The 17,577-nt window shown below is 39.0% G+C and overlaps 1 protein-coding gene across 1 annotated transcript in view; it reads right to left on the reverse strand.

Moving 5' to 3' along the window:
• The window catches only part of LOC127421121 (ataxin-1-like), a 115,660-nt gene that overhangs the window by 61,624 nt on the left and 36,459 nt on the right, over positions 1-17,577 (reverse strand). The window contains exon 2 of the mRNA XM_051663895.1: positions 17,313-17,499. The gene's annotated coding sequence lies outside the window, so the exon portion shown is untranslated. The remainder of the gene's footprint in view (positions 1-17,312; positions 17,500-17,577) is intronic.

Genomic DNA, 17,577 nt, shown 5'->3' on the forward strand with positions numbered 1-17,577 from the left:
TTTTCTTTTGATCAAATCAGCAAAAATTTATCAAATGATGGAGACGTACAGATATGCGGTGTAGTCAAGAGATGATTCAGGTGTCTGGATCACAGTGATGCTGTCCCGGCAGTGTGTCAGTCAGATCACGGTGGACTTCTGCCTCCTCCGCTGTAGAGCACTCAGACCGGCCCGCAAAATCAGAATTGCAAATAATCAGCCACGAGTTTGTGGGCACATTTGCGCCGTTGCCTAATCTGCATAATTCCTTTAGTGAATCTGGCATTAAACGAGTGCACGCAAATAACCAGCGAATTCATCCCCCACTCAAGCCTGGTTTCAGTTTCACGTGAAGCATGCCCACTGATAGATATGGTCACGCTGCGCACATGGATATTTATATATCGCGATATACACGATATAGCAAAATCTCTGTTGACTGACACTTTATATCGTTGCCACGACATATATCGTCAAATCGCCCAGCCCTAACTTAAAGCTTAACAAAGGTAACTAAAAGTATTTGAAAAGTAGTCCATGCACCTCATACGTCATTTTCCAAGTCTTCTGAAGGTATACAATAGGTTTTGGTGAGAAACAACTCGAAATTAAAGTCATGAGAGAATGAAAGATCCTCACGCACAGGTTGAGTTGTTATTATTGCTTAACAACACAAGTTCTCGTGTAAACGCGCATTGGGGACACAATTCAAGTGATATGGTCTTTAGAGTCATCCAGATTTTCCTCTAGAAGTCCCCATTTCCTATTGGGGAATCACCAGGTATCGTCACAGCATGAGTTAGGGCTGGATATCGATACGGATTTCCAAATTTGATGCGATTTTCAAGGTTTCAATTCTGATCTACAAGTTTTATTTTTTTTATTTATATATTTTCCCAGTTTGGAATGCCCAATCCCCAATGTGCTTTTTAAGTCCTCGTGGTCACGTAGTGATTCGCCTCAGTCCGGGTGGCGGAAGACGAATCCCAGCTGCCTCTGCGTCTTAGATTGTCAACCCGCTGTGGCTTGTTGAGTGCGTTGCCACGGAGCCATAGCACATGTGGAGGCTTCACGTCATCCACCGCAGCATCCACGCTCAATTTACCACGCACCCCACCGAGCATGAACCACATTATAGCGATCATGAGGAGGTTACCCCATGTGACTCTACCCTCCCTAACAACCGGGCCAATTTGGTTGCTTAGGAGACCTGGCTGGAGTCACTTAGCACGCCCTGGGATTTGAACTAGCGAACTCCAGGGGTGGTAGCCAGCGTCTTTTACCACTGAGCCACCCAGGCCCCCGATTTACAAGGTTTTGATTCAATTCCGATTTCGGTACAATTTAATTCAACTTTAATTCCTTTGGATCTATTTTAGTTATATTGTCTATTTAACTCACATTTAGCTAATCCTAGCTAATCCTCTAAATTATACTGGGAACCTTCTAACTCGTTAATTACAAAAACATGAATTTTAACATTTAAGAACAGGGCCCAAAGTATGCAGTTTAATTGTAAATAACTGATCTTGGGTTTTTAGAATCAACATCAGGATCATTCAAATTAAAATCGTGTTTAGAAAATCAATATTTCTACCAAGCCCACAGTTTCATAGATCTGAATGGGAGAGCTTTGTTATGCCACATGCTGCTCATTCCTTGTCGTAAACTCATCCACTGTCATAGTAGTTACAGTATTTAACATTCTTTGAATCGACAGTGAGTTTATCCGAGAAATGATGAAATACAGAAATACTGCAAAAGTAACATAAAATAGCAAGAACACGGTCAAAGAGACTTCACAATGAACATCTTTCCATCATTCTCTCCCTAGAGGCATTCCCATTTCCCACCATTTCTTCTTTTTCTCTCTCCTTCATCATGCTTTGCAGCAAACCTTGCACCCTATGAAGAACTGAATACATGTGCAACCTCCATCACAGCTGTGAACTCAGCTTGTATTTTTAGGTCTAAAAGTAACAGCTCTCCAAACACGCAGATCTCATGCCGACGCATAGAGAGAGATTTTAAGCACACAGACAATGGAATAAACCAACATTTAGTGCAGTTCACATTATCTAATGAGCTGACCAAATGAGGACATTCATAATTTTTCCTGTGCTCCCCAAAGCCCCCACCTCATCCCTGCTTGTTTCTCGTCACATGAGTGTGGTTCGACTCCTCCTGGACCAGGATACTCACTGAACACATATTATACGCACATACGCATAGTTAAATAGGAAATGAGTTGGCAGTCCCAGGCCCTGTGGTCATTCAACATGTGTTTAAAAGAGGCCAGTGCTTAATGATTAGCATATGGACTGAGTCCATGCAAGCCGAGGATGGGGGTTATGAGAACAGAGCTTAAGTCAAAGATTTAAACAGCACTGGTCATTTTTTACTGTACTGACTGCCTGGACCATATCCTCAAAGACACTGTGACCTATCAGATGATTGGGTGTAAATTCCCAGCATTGGCCTGCTAGTAATATTTGTAATCTTTTGCACCATTGCAGTTTAGTTCTTCACTAGTCATATCAAGACTACTGTACATTAGATTCAAAACTAAACTATGGAAACCCTGAAAGTCAACATGAAATGATAAACACCCCATTTAACTTTCATAATGCAACATATTTCTGAGTGAAACTAGTAAATATCCAACGAGAAGATGGGACTTAATTTTATCCAGTGGATTGGATCTCAAAAAGTGGACGTTTCACACCACAATGGAGCTAGATGTAAATGCCAAAAATAACAAATAATGATCTTCTTTTTTTCAAATCGATCAATATTTGCTATTTTTGCCACAACTACATTAACCTTAAGACATGTGACCAATAGAATATTGAAATGTCAAACAGAGGCTAAAGTTATTACATTTTGACGATTAATTATGAAGACAAACATCATTCTGTCTCTGAATCATGCACAGTAAGACCAGGAACAAATTTCAATACATTACAGATGAAGAGTGTAACTTTTTCTGTGTTAAACACTTTCTCCTATCCCAGCTTAATATTTAAAGACAACTATAAGTATGCCATTTGTAGGTACATTTTCCTGAAAAATGTAAACACTGTCTCTGTGATGCTATAAAATTGCCAGTCCAGTCTGACAAAACAACTTAAATTCAACCAATGGAGTGAGTTGGTGATGGAACTACCTGTTCGATTAACAGCAGACTTAAACAATGTTTATTTTTGCAATTCCATTCAGTGAGGTCAATTTTATTTCATGTTGACTTTAAAATAGCAACATGCAAGCAGCACTTAGGCAACAAATAAATATAACAGATATTCCTATGCTAGGCTACAGCACATACTTTGTGCTGTGCATCATATCCAATATCTCAAAGCTGACGACTACTATTAAGGCCCCTAATGACATCATAATGCCACTGGGCTTACATTAACACACTATAGTGTCCTCATGTGCTTTACATAGCCACAGGACTAATTAGGGGATCTCGGAATTGGACAACGCTCAGATAGGGGACTCCTTAAAATCAATTTAGGGACAGAACAAAATAACAAATGAGGAAGCTGATGGCCAATAAAAAGAAAAATGTGAGAAACAGAGAAACGGATCATGCTGGGTGAGAGACTTCTGATGGATTGGTCATCAATCGCTCCATTGCTATACTGTCTCAACCATCTTGCAACTCTTTCTCTCTCTCTCTCTCTTCAGTCGTGCCACAATCAGGGAGTAGCTGCAATCACACCACACAGCTCTGGCACTCCAATATGCCCTGTGACCATGGAGACGAGGAGAGCATAAAATAACAACACTCCTCTCTTAACTCTTGCTGTGCGAGTGGCAGTCCTCACAATTGTGACTCAACTCAACTCTGGCTCTTAAAATAGTGCCTTGATTTCTTATCCTCTCAGCCGAATTTACACTACATTACCAAAATTATGTGGACACCCCCTTCTATTGAATGGGTTTTGACCATGCTAGTAATTCCAGTGAAGGCTAATCTGAATGATACGTCATACAGTGACATTCCAGAGAATTGTGTGCTTCCAACTTTGTGGAAACAGTTAAGAGAGGGCCCTTTTCTGTTCCAGCATGAACATGTCCCTGTGCACAAATCAAGGTCCATAAAGAAAAAGTCTGAAACTGAACTGTCCTGCCCAAAGCCCAGACCTGAACCCCAATGAACACATGTGGGATGAATTTGAATGTCAAGTATGAGCCAGACACCTCTTGTGTCTCAATGGAACCAAATCCCTGCAGCCAAGTTCCAACATCTAGTGGAAAGCCTACTCTGCTGAAAGGAAGCTATAATGTTTTGAAATGTTATTTGCGTATTCACATACTTTTGGCCATGTAGTGTAACTTCTCCATCGGTCCACCAAAGAAAATGGGGCAGTTACGAAGAGCTTATTTCAGCAAGCTTTATTTCCAATGGTGTGGAGTGGGAATCTTTCATGCTGGCATGCTGAAAGATGGCCTGAGCCATTTTTAAATGTAAAACCGATGTAGGCAGCAACTCATTTGTCACCTGCCTTATCAGTGACAGCAGCCTGCCCCTGTACTAGCTATGGCTGTCAGGAGAGAAACCTGAGGAAAAACCACCCAAAAGAACAGAATACTGATAAGAGCCATGGTGCTCGTCAATGTCGGGTGATGAAATGTGTGTTCTGAATGGTAGGGAAACCTCAAAACAGGTGTGACAGTAAGACAGGGTGAAAAACAAGGAGGCATGAATGGATAAAGTATAGGGAAAAGTTTGTGAGTATACATTTTCTGTGGTGACAGTGAGACTTCATGAACTAAGAGACAGGCAGGGGTCTGGAATGAGCTAAGCAAGGGAGTCTTACACAATGTTCTAACCAACTCTTTCAAATAAATTTCTTTGATATAAATCAGTTTTTGTTCTAACCAGCCGAGACTGTGAAAAGCAAGAGGAGATTTTGTTGGTGAATTTATTGCTGTGGCAACGCACTTGATGACTACACCCATGGTGAAATCTCATTGGTCCAAAATCCCAATCAACATTACTGTATACTGAACAAACAAGTTCTAATTGGTTGTGATTGCATCATTTTGTGTAGCATTTTTGCTATCAGTTTGGACAAAGTACTTGTGTTGAGTCTAGTTAGAATACAGTATCATACTCTGACATCCTCCTTTTCTTTTTTCTCTTTTCTTGACACTTGTTCTTCACTCTCAAAAGCCTCTTGTCAGGGTTACGTCACAATCAATGACTGTAGTTCAAATACACAAACCAACTGCATACAGTGAAACCTACACTTCTACTTATTGTATCACAGCACAGAGAGCTCTTCTCTACTGAATAGATGTTCTTAAATACAATGCAATGTATTGTATGCAAGGATGTACGTTCAAGCGTGAATGCAGACACACAGACTTGGCGTTTACACCTACAAACTGTGCACTCTCACTCACTGAACAAGTTTAATTCACTCAGAGTTGTGACTGAAGTGGAACACCTGAGAAAGTGTGAGACTCAAAGAATGACAACCACACCTCACTCATTAAATTCATCTGGCTGATGAGAACAGGTCGTCCATCAGAACGACAATAGGATGAGTCTCTGCTGCCTACATTAGCATTAATAGTAAAAAATCAGCCACAGTACTCTACATGTTCACAAAAAAAAAAAAAAAAAAAAAAAAAATTCTACTCAGATTTGTTTTCCCATAAAAAATTTACTGAAGCGTAAACATCTTCAAAACAAGATATATAAACTTAGATTAACTTAGCTAAATCAAATATGATATTAAGGCAAGGTCCACACTAATACAACTTTTTTTAAGTTGGTTTTTTTCGTGGTTCGTAACAGCTCGCCAGGGCGAAAGTTCAGAAAAACTTCTTACCGGCTGCTAAACACCTTTTTACTGCCATTGGTCAACGTCATCAGTAGGTGTAACCTGGAGCTCCACCTACTTTGAGGCCAACAGCTCAGTTCAGTTAGTTAAGATCAGTCAACATGAGCACACTGGTGTGTAGAGTTATTAGCGAGCTGGTGCAAATTTACCTACATCTGAACGATCGTTTGCATAGACATTTTCCAAGAACATGTCATGCATTTTTTTTTGTGTGTGTTTTTTGGTTTAATTAGTCTACAAAAAGAATCAAATCTACTCAAACACTGTTAAGTGCCCAAGATGCCTATCATCATTCTGACTGTATTCTACCCATTAACACTCTTTTATACACCCATCTTTGCAATTGCAGCAGTATCAGTGTCATCATAAATTACAATAACAGAGTGTAATCAGCATATTATGGCCACAAGACAAATTACACATCTGCAAATATACGGTACTGTGCAGAAGTCTTAGGCAGATTATATTTTTCACAAAACATTTGTCTTAAGATGGTTATTTTATATATTCTGATTTTAGTGTATCAGTAGGACATATCTATTTTAGATTTCAACATTCCCTTTGCAAACAGAATTGAATAGAAGAAGAATAAGGAGCCCTACAACAGATGTCATGGCCCCCACAGAGCCCGGATCTCAAAATCATTAAGTCAGACCGGGATTACATGAAGAAACAGAAGAAACTGAGACAGTAATAGTTAGAAGAACGGTGGCAAGTTCTCCAAGAAGCTTGGAACATCCTATATGTGCCCAGGTGTACACAGGAGAACTATGTAAGGCATTATTTGTGAAGACATCCTCACAACGTGACATTTTTCACAAGTTTCTAAAACTTTTGCACAGTACTGTATATTACTTTAAATCACTGAGTAGTTAAAACAGCTTTTTTACTGATCTCGTGTGAATTCTACTTATAGAATTAGGCATGAAGTCACTGATAACAGATTTTAATGTCAGATTAGTTGATGTTAAACATGTAGTCCTCATATGTAAATGTTGCTCTAAACACCTGTGTGTCTGAATGTTTGTAAACAGTATGTCACTGCTCAGCTGTTTTGAACTTCTTTTAACATCTGAACGAATAAAGAAGAAAAACTTCTCCGTAAGTATGCTGTCTTCTTTTCTGAGAAATGTAGGCCACATCCACACTAATACGTTTTCAGTTTCGTAACGTAATTGTTTTTAAAAGTATGCAGAAGTGGCAGTTAATATGTGGTCCATTTTCAGCAAACAAAACAATTTGCCACAAATCATTGCCAGATTAGTTCTATTACTATTAATTCCATTAACAGTTATGGAACGTCAGTAATACTAAATGTATTAATGTTAACATGGATTTGACGATCTTTATTCTTAAGCAAGAAAAAAAAAGCTATTTGCCAATGGGGTAAGAAACAAACTTAATTCAAAGGGAAAACAAGTATATTTTCCTACTCCATTATTGAAATAGTTTTTTTTTATTATTATTATTATTTCTTTATGCCACTTCTCAAGTAAATGTACCTTATTTTAAGAAGTTTTGATTTTATTTTATTTATTTATTTTTAATTTTTTGCTGGAAAACAAGACAAAAATATAAAAGAAAAAGATTTTTTTGCACTGTTGTTTAGCTATGAGAACGGGCCCAGGGAAGGACGAAAAGAACTAGACAGGCATTTTGATTATTTAGTCTCTGGGCTCATTTACACAAGAATGGCTGCCTAGACTAAGCCCTATGTCTGACATATGACTCATAAAGATTTAACTACAGCAAGTAAAACTGGAAGTACATCCATGCTGATTGAAAGTATTTCTATTAGCGGGCTGATATGGTCTCTGTAATATGCATTAGCACCTCCATTTGAGGCAGGGTGGTGTTTACATTGCATAATTGGAACAGTGAGCGCTTGCGTAACAGTAGCACTGTGAGCATGCCCTATGTGTAGGTCAAAAGACAATATTAGTGAGCTGTGAGGTCATTCTTTTATGTGATGTTAGAATAAAGAGTCTGGCTATGTTTGGAATGGAACACTAGCATACTGTGTGCACAATATACACAAGGCAGTATGCATCGTATATAATTTTGTGTAAAATTGTCGTAACTTTTGGCAGTCCTACTGTATATTTGTTTGTTCAGTAAAGTGAGATGAATCATGGTTAGTCCATGTCGTCTATAATGAGTTCTGTGGTTGTACAGTGGTGTCTGCTGGTTGGGAGTGTTGTGTGTTTGCAATAGTAGGAGAAGCGCAGACTCACCGACTCACTGTCTTTGTGCTCTGATGTGACATTACTTCTCTGATCACGTTCTGGTTTTGTCTGTAGTACTCACTCACTCACACACAAACACACACACAAACACACATATCTCCCTGGATCCCACTGCCAACGCGCTCTAAAAATATCTGCATCAGAATCTCTCCCTATCTGTGTGTGTGCTGGGATGAATCATTCAACCACAGAGAGCTACTCAACTGATCCCTCGCTCACTGTCTGTATGAATGTAAAAGGACAAAAAAGAAAGCAAGGGAACAGAGCGAGAGGGATAAAGATGGGGCATGATTTTCCAAAAATGGATTAGAGCCTACTGAATACACGTTCTAGCAATTACTATGTGTGGATCACCATGTGTAAATGAGTATTTCTGAGTGCCTGTGGCATGTTTTGTATGTGTTGATTAAACACTGCTGTGCAATGTTTGTATTTTCACAAGGGTGTGGCAGATACTGTATGTGCATGCTCAGGTTTGCGTTCCAAAAACTGCACTTTCTTTCAGTAAAATGAATCCAGTTTTACTCTGATAAAGTCACTCTCATTTAAACTGCTAACCTCAGCTCCTGAGTTCAAACAAAGTATTTTTAGCAAGTCAGGTCACTCGGCAGCCATCTTTGGAATGCTCTCGGGCAGCTATTTTCTATGTAAACAAGCAGCTTGCAAGTGCAGCTCCAATGTACTTGAATGGTGAAAGACCGATATCTCCAAAACAGTTGGTCAAGATTACGATTCAAGAACATATTTCAAATCAGCAATCAGACTACAGAGGCGGACTGGCCATCAGGAGAACCGGGACTTTACCCGGTGTGCCACAAAATGGCATGCGATATGATGAAGGGGGCCATGATAAGCTGAAGGGGGCCATGAAACAGTGTGGCGATATGCTGAAGGGGGCTGCAATATGCAGAAGGGGACAGCGAATCACATTGCCACAACCCCCCAACCCCACCCACAAAAAAATGCGCGTGCGCGTTCTCGGGTTGATTGACGGCGGTGTCTGTATCTAAAAGGTGACTAGCCTCTTTACCTGTAGGGCGGGACCTTTCTACATCCTTTGACCGTTGGGGGTTCCAATTTCTCCCATTCATTTTAATAGAAGTGGCCCATCTCTGCTAAACAATCTCTGGTTCAAACCCGTTTTGTAAATCTTTTCGGCGAATTCATAAAAATGGTTCAAAGGAGTCATTTGCCTGTGAATCCGACATCATGGCTCGCACTGTTTGTTGTTGCTTGCAGCAAACTCATCTCAACAGAAAGGGGGAAAAGTGGCATAAGACACACTGGTGCAGGTATAATTTATTAACTCACAAGATGATGAAACCACATATGAACGCACACAATGTGTTCCAGACTGTCACCAATGGTGACTAGATCTTAAATTACTGTCGAAATTATCATTTATATTATTTGTTGCTACCGTTTTAGTTGCAGTCTGGAGCCTTGCATCTTAGATTTATTTTTCATGTTGCAATGCATTTGTGATTGCTTTCGCTATGAAGAATACATGTACAATTTCACAGACCACATCTCAAAGACCGCAAGATCATGTAGATTTACACTCTACAATATCAGGAAGATAAGACCCTTCCTCTCTGAACATGCCACACAACTTCTTGTTCAGTCATTTGTCATAACTAGACTGGACTACTGTAACGCTCTCATAGCAGGCCTCCCTGCATGTGCAATTAGACCCCTGCAAATGATCCAGAATGCAGCAGCACGTCTGGTCTTTAATGAACCAAAGAGAGCACGTTACACCACTCCTTGTCTCTCTCCACTGGCTGCCGGTTGATGCACATATCAAATTCAAGGCTCTGATGCTGGCATACAGAACAGTCACTGGGTCTGCTCCTGCATACCTAAAATCATTTATGCAGAGCTACGCGCCAACTAGAAGTCTGTGGTCGGCTAAGGAACGTCGTCTTGTTGTACCAACACAAAGAGGCACCAAAACACTTTCCCGGACTTTCAGCTTCATCGTAACACATTGGTGGAACGACCTTCCCAACTCCATCCGTGAAGCTGACTCACTCTCTGTCTTCAAAAAAGGACTAAAAACACATCTTTTCCATGAACACTTAACCAGTCATTAAAAAAAAAATAATAATTCTGTTGCACTTTATTCTGTTTTGAATACTATTCTGATGCAAGTGGTACTTTGTAATACAGCACTTTTCAAACCACTGTCTCCTAAGATGATTCGCTTATGTTTTCCTCTTTTGTAAGTCGCTTTGGATAAAAGTGTCTGACAAATGAATAAATGTAAATGTAAATGTACAAATAAATTCAACATACAAATAAGTTTTTTTATCAATGTGCTTGGATTCTGACGGCAGCGTCCAGCAAGGACTTCAGAGGCTGCTCAAAATTCTCCTGTGCCACATAGTTTTCCATTAAATTCGACCCAAATTGATACCTGTGTGTTGTCCGCTTCTTCTTCTGTGCAAACTGCATTCAAGGCAGAATAATTATGTTGCCTACCTTTTGGAGGCAACTTTTCTGCAGTCTACTGTATAGTCAGTTTACAGTCTTCACATCAGCAAGATGCCTTAAGGTTTTGGAACATAGAAACAGAAAAGAAAAATAGATGGAGAGTGAGAGAGAAAAAAGAGGCTAAGGCTAGACAAAGAAGCGAGTGACACTGAATAGAGACATTCTCCTTCTGTGGATCCATCAGACGAGAATCTGTCAATCAGAGTGACTTTCAGCATCTTGACACACATTATGGAAGCTGTCCGACCTGTGAGAAACATTCACATGCACACTCACACACACTGCCTATGATAAACACATCACCTCCCCCTCCTTGTACCTTATCTGTCACATGCCTTTCTCTTACAGCTTCAAAGTGCAGAAAGACCTGATGTGTCCTTGCCAAAGGCTTCCCTTTAATTCTTCCTCAAAATCTCACATGAGAAATGAATCATAACTCCCTGCCTTGGTGAAAGACTTGCTCTGTTCTCTTCTTTCTTGCTGTGTAGTGGCCAATGTCACTGACCCAGATGAAACAATTAAATAATTACAGAAAAATAATAATTACAGTACAGTTCATTTTCCCAAATAAACTTCTTGTAGACTAGTGGTTGACAATATGGTCCAAGTGGCAATGAGACACTGACTAAATGTCAGATTGTTGTAACAGATCAAGCAACTATTTCTTTGGGCCAATTAATTAACTTGACTTGTAGTTCGCTTTTTATAGAGGATATGTAAATAAAATTAAATACAACACTAGTAAGGAAAAACTGGACAGGAGACATAATACACTGTAAATCTCATTATAATCCAGATATAGTAGCCATTGATTTCAAGATGTAACTGTAACACACTATTCCTTATAGGTGGATTTACAAGGCATGACAGATCAGGATGCTTAAATTGTTTTGTTTCACTATCTGGGAGAACAAAGGGCAAGAAAGAAAAACCTGTTAAGATAATAACTCCCATGTAAACAGCAGCCCCTCTGAACACATTACACATTGTCTGTGAGACATCCTGCCCACTGCTGACCTTTCCTTTTTATCTTTATCAGGAAGGCCACGTAGGAAATTACAGTGCTTCAGTGCATCCAGCGTGTTTCTGCAAACTGTATAAGCAGTGATACTATGCGACACACATTTAAAAAAAACAGCAGAAACAAAAAAAGAGGTTAATGTCCGTTCACGTGACACTGGCCTCCTCTTACCCACAATACCGGTTTCAAATCCCATTTCATCCACATCTCAACAGCACAATTTTATAAACTACAGAGAGAGAAAGACAGATGGATAAGCAAAACTAAATGTTTCCAAAATCAACTAGTCAGCTTGTGGCCTAAACAACTAGTCAAGTAATCCATTTGGATGTGTTTCTAATGGGGCATTTACATAAGGACTGTCCCTTGCATTAACCTCCTGAGACCCAAGTGCGACTGCTGTGTGCATTTTTCATTTCCCTTTTTTATTTGTAACTAGTAGCCCCTAATAAACATGCAAATAAATAAAAAACTATTAAAGCAAATAGTTTTCCTAAAACTGTATGGTCCCATGGAAACAAGGAAGTAATTCGTTCAAATAATCAATAATGTGCGCAATCCGGAGGTTGCATTTTCCCTATAGGATTACATTTTCACTCCACTGACAGTTAGGTTTAGAGTTAGGGTTTGGGTTAGGGCGTATGGTTAATAAAATTTGCATTGCAACAAAAAACAACTCGCTTTACCACATGCTTTTTTCGCCACTGTGGATATTTTACCCGGAAAGTGGAGCTCACACATGACCATTCATTCAGTTTCAGCCACTGGGGCAGTGGTTCGAATTTCAATAAGACCGATTTCAGCTGAAAAACTTTTGACCTACTGTAGCCGAATTCACAGTGAGATCAGCCTGGAATGGAACAGAATGCAAAGGTCTCGTTTTTTAAAAATGGGCTGTTTTTGGGTTTGAAAAGCAATTTTAAAAATACAATGCTAGTGACAGGACACACAAAAAATGGTGGGAGGCAACCACCAAAGACAACTGTCTGAATGTGTATACTGTAGCTGTAGAGGGGGTACTATAAAATGGATGAATGTGAAGTTGCAACTTTCTGAGTGGGTTTGAAGGTGCATTACGTTTTTGCCATTTAAAAAAGTTTTACACAAAAGTATTTTTTAGAAATAGAAAAATTATGTACACTCAGATTAGATAAAGACTCCAGTCATGTAAGTAACCCAATAAAAGCTGTTTAATTTTACATTTAGCAGGTCTCCCCGTATTTGTTTGACAGCCATGACAACCTGTGTTGTGCAACTGACCGAGTTACTATCACTAGTAATACCAATAATAATAACATGCTTAGTTTAAATAGCGCTTTCACACAATGCTCAAACATAAAATTACAGGTAAACAAAACAAGCAAACCAAACAATATAGCAACAAACACAATATACTTACTAAAAACACCAACGGAGCCCAAGTCAACAGTATAGTCCAGAGTGATTGTATGGATCAGCAGGACTGTGATCTACCAGACAGTTGAAACAGAATGAGTGCAAGAAAAAAAAAATGTCCAAACAAGAGGTCCCTGCTGAAATGATTCAACAAACTGCTATGACCTGCAGATCTCACTGCACGGATCATGGATAAACAGAGCGAGCACATGGCAGTGTTAAGCTGCCAGAGAGCTTGTAATTCGCAGCTGCCCAGGTAACAGTCCAGAGCGCGACAATGTGTGAAAATTTGTTTAAAAACCTTAAACCTCAACGGCTAACTCTTGGACCATTATAAAGCTATTCTTTCCGCAGTCACCCCTCAGTCAATGCAATTCAGCCACAGAGCAGAAATTAGCTCCCAATAAGCTGTAGATATCAAAGATCATTATGTAATGTTTTTTGTACAGAGTATCTCTATAGACTGGTTGCATTGTTATGCAATTTGTGCTGAGAGCTGTGGAGAGGACTGACATGGATCTTGTTGCATAGGCACAAAGACACCCTTCAGGATGGACTAAATGGAAATAAGCCAATCGATGGAATTCTACCTTGAGCGTGCAGGCAGTCACACAACTGAATAATGTCCAAGTTTTCACATCATTTTCCAAACACATCTCTGCTGTAAACAATAGTGATGCAAAGATTGATTTCGTCACTCATTCCAAAAAGCTCTTGAGAGTAAATGAGTAAAACATTTATCTATATATTATATATATATTAACAAAATTGAGCATCAAAACTGAACTGATAAGTCCCCACTTCTTAAGAGCACTGGGTTTCCCCATAAAGAGACAGTGAATGAATATGGAGGCACTCAGTGTTGTTATGAAGATGTGAACAGTCCCTTTGAGGGGACAGAACCTTTCAGCTCGGCACTCTACAAACTTTTGGTAATTACCAGAGTGCCAGAGAGTGTATGAATAAATTCATGAGCTCTGACTCAGGTAATTAACTCATTGTTTAGTAATTATAGATCAGGAGAGAGAGAACAAGAATGAGAATGAAAGTGAGAGAGAGAGAATAAAGAGAATATAGGTAATAAAAAAACATGAGGATGGACGATTGGAGGAATTTAGATACAATCATTCATTTATTTTCAGCCTGATCTCATGAAAATTTGTGACTGTGGAGACATTATTGTGTGTGGAGACATAGTGTCATAAAACGAAATGTGAAAAACACAATTGTTAAAGCAACTTTATCAGTCTATGGTGCTTCTGTGACACTTTCGGCTTACATGTCACCTGGTATGCTGTCCAAGACTCATACCCCAATTCATTTATGCAAGTGCAACGCTCTATCAGTTGCAATTTGATCTCACTCAGACAAGCTTGTAAATGTAGTTGGTTGTCATAAGATAGCATTATGTGAGGAACAGGGCAAAAAGTAAGTGATTCTGAATTGATAATCTGCTGTTTAACTTGTGATTTTGTATGAAAGACATTGTTGTTGTAGCGCCTCTAGTGTTCATTTCAACAGGAAACTGCTGCGATAAGTACTACGAGCCACATAAAAATCTTTTTGCAAAAATGTAGGTATACTGTACTAACACAACTCTATGAGACCAACTTACAGTGCCTTCAATGTACACATCTTATTAGTATGATTGATCCCTCGGAATTTAATCCTTAACCCTCATGTTGCTAGCATTATGCTCCATCAACTGAACTACAGTAACTCCCAACTCGATTAATTCTATAAATGTCATTAATCTATCAATTAATCTGTAAACTGGATTTAAAAAAAAAAAAAGCCACATTTTCATTCCTTAATTTTAGACAAACAAAAAAAAAACATGCCATTCAATGTGCAAATTGAAGCTTATCAATTCAATTAAAAATTTGTAATCCAATTAATTACATGGTATGCTGATTAATTAATCGAATTAATCACATTTTGCAATTGAATTCGTCAATCAGTCCGAGATAGATTTATTATGAGGGCTTGTCTAAGGACGCGTTTACACATGGGACAGATGCTTTTGGAGAGTCTCAGTTGCGTCGCGTCATAAACATACTGTTTTTTGGTCGCTGTGTCAACTTAAACATAGTTTGAAACGTAGAAAAACTTTTGCGTTCCATCAAGCTGTCTTTGAATGCAAGATCGTGTTCTCATCTTGTGCTGTCTGCTGTCGGTGAGTGTGGTTTGTTCTCTGTATAGCGTGATGCCAAAACAGCTGAAGTTTCACTTACTGCCCCCTGGAGAAAACAGGTGGTACTTCAAGCTTGAATTGCTCAGAAGGAATATTCCTTATTACGGTCTGGGGACATGATTAATTGTGTTATTTTTTTAACATATTGTTTTTAATTTAATTAATCGCACTCAATTAACACGTTAAATCGACAGCCCTAGTATAAATGTATTGTGTAAAATACAGAGCAAAATCAAATGAAATGTCTTTCTCTCTGTAAAACTGAAATCAAAGACATTTTGAGCAAAACATTCTGGAAGAAGGTGCTGTTTTTCTAGCAATCAAGACTGCTGAAGATTAATATAAGAGGATGAGAGATAAGACATGAAGGAGGAGGGTGTAAGTGTGGGAGAGAGAGAGCGAGACCGAATGAAGGGGAAAGATACTCTGAGTGGATTTCCATTTAAACGAACGAGGGGGACTGAAGGAGAAAATGAGGGAGTGTGAAATGGCATGCAAGGCAGAGAGAGATCTCTGTCAGAACTCAAAGTTGAACAGACACTCGTGACGGGTTTATCCACACACCGCTGGGCCTGACTACAGCTCTACCACCATCAGATCCTGTCCCTATTGACACACTACACGCATACACACACAGCCAATCCCAAAGACATTTCAGATTCACATTCAGTCTGCAGTCTGTATGTCAGCTAACACACTCTGACAGGCTGGAAACTCCTATTCGTTCTGAACTGGAGCTTGATGAGAAGATGAAAAGCAAAATTAATGCTTTTAGAGGAAAAGAAGAAGGATATTTTTATATATATAATGGATTTTAAACGTTCATTGAGGAAAAGGTATCCCACGACAAGGCCCACACGGAATGGATTTAAAGCTGAAAAAGTCAAGTAAAACACTTTTGTTAGTGTCTTACAGTGTTATCTTATTTACCCAAATATTTAATAAATGAACAGCCATAGGGTGTTGGATGTGTAAAACTTCTCCAGAATTCTCTTGAAATCTTTGAAGCTTTTAGCAGAATTCTGCAGGCACAGATTCCATGCAGGCCTAATCATGACTCATTCACTGACAGGCAGCAAGCAGAACAAAATATGGGAAATATGGGAAAGAAAAACTAAAAAAGGAGTTCATCACAGATGAACATTAAAGAATGGTCTGTGGAAAATATTTAGAAGACAATAAAATGGAGAGCATTCCAGACAAAATACGAGAGAGCAACATGGAGAAGTGGGCATAGGGCTAAACACCAAAGGAGTGTGAACTTTGGTAGCACTTTGAAAAAGAGGAAGTCCAGCGTTCAGACTGTAATAAGTCAGCGAAAGGGAGATATAAAAAGTGATCAAAGTATCGAGTAAGAGGGGAGGAAAATAGACACTTGATACATTTTCACACAGTTGTGTGATGATGCTGGCCCATCTTTACACACAACCGCTACTGAGAAACATGAAACAATGGCTGGTGAGCACCAAACCCATTTATCTGTATAAGTACAGATCCTCATATTTGCTGTTGCCACAAGCAAAACACAGCCCATCAGAAAGAAAAATCACTACTATTTAAATTTTACATTTTTTCTCCTACACAGCAATGATATTACATGGAGAGAAGATATGGAATCGTTTGCTGAAGTCCCCTGTTTCTTAGATTTTTCTCCTACAAAGTACAAGATAAAGACCCCAGTAACCTCACAAGTGTCTGCTCTAGAGTTTCAGAAGAGCTCTAGAGTTGTCTCAAACTTTGCTCAGATTTAACAAAATACCAAAGTCTGTAATCAAAACATGTCAGAGATTTCAATATGAACTCAAAAATGTATCATCAAATTCTTCCAAGACCAAATTATCTGAGCTATACTATGCACATTAATTTTATATTGCAGCCATATATTAATTTTTTTTATGTCTATTTTTAATTTATCCACGAATTTTAAGAGAAATATCAGAGACAATGCTGAAACTTACAAATTTACAATGAGATCTGAAGTCTCCTGAGCTATGAAACAGCAATCTCTAAGTAATACAATATAAAAAATTCTGGGCATTTAGAGAATGTATCACATTAAAAGAACCAAATTAAATTGATAAGAGACAAATCCACTCAAAAGAAAGTAAACTATGCTGTCTTACCCAACAGGAAAACACAGGTGGAGGTCGACCAGGTAGAATGTTCTTAATTGAACAGAAGGGTCCTGTTGAAAACACTGTGAGGGGTTTGGTTCAATCTCTCCAGCTGCTGTCTGAGGGGATGGTTCGTGATTCCTGCTCCTTCTGTCCACGTCTGCGTCTCTCTGGCTCCAATTACCCTCACCATTCCCTGCCACATTCAAAGACAAAGGAGTTTACACTTTAGCAATAAGGTAAAGAGGCTGTGCTATATTGTAAATATAGTCAC

Source organism: Myxocyprinus asiaticus, chromosome 30, assembly GCF_019703515.2.
Source record: "Myxocyprinus asiaticus isolate MX2 ecotype Aquarium Trade chromosome 30, UBuf_Myxa_2, whole genome shotgun sequence".
Classification (NCBI taxonomy): Eukaryota; Metazoa; Chordata; class Actinopteri; order Cypriniformes; family Catostomidae; genus Myxocyprinus; species Myxocyprinus asiaticus.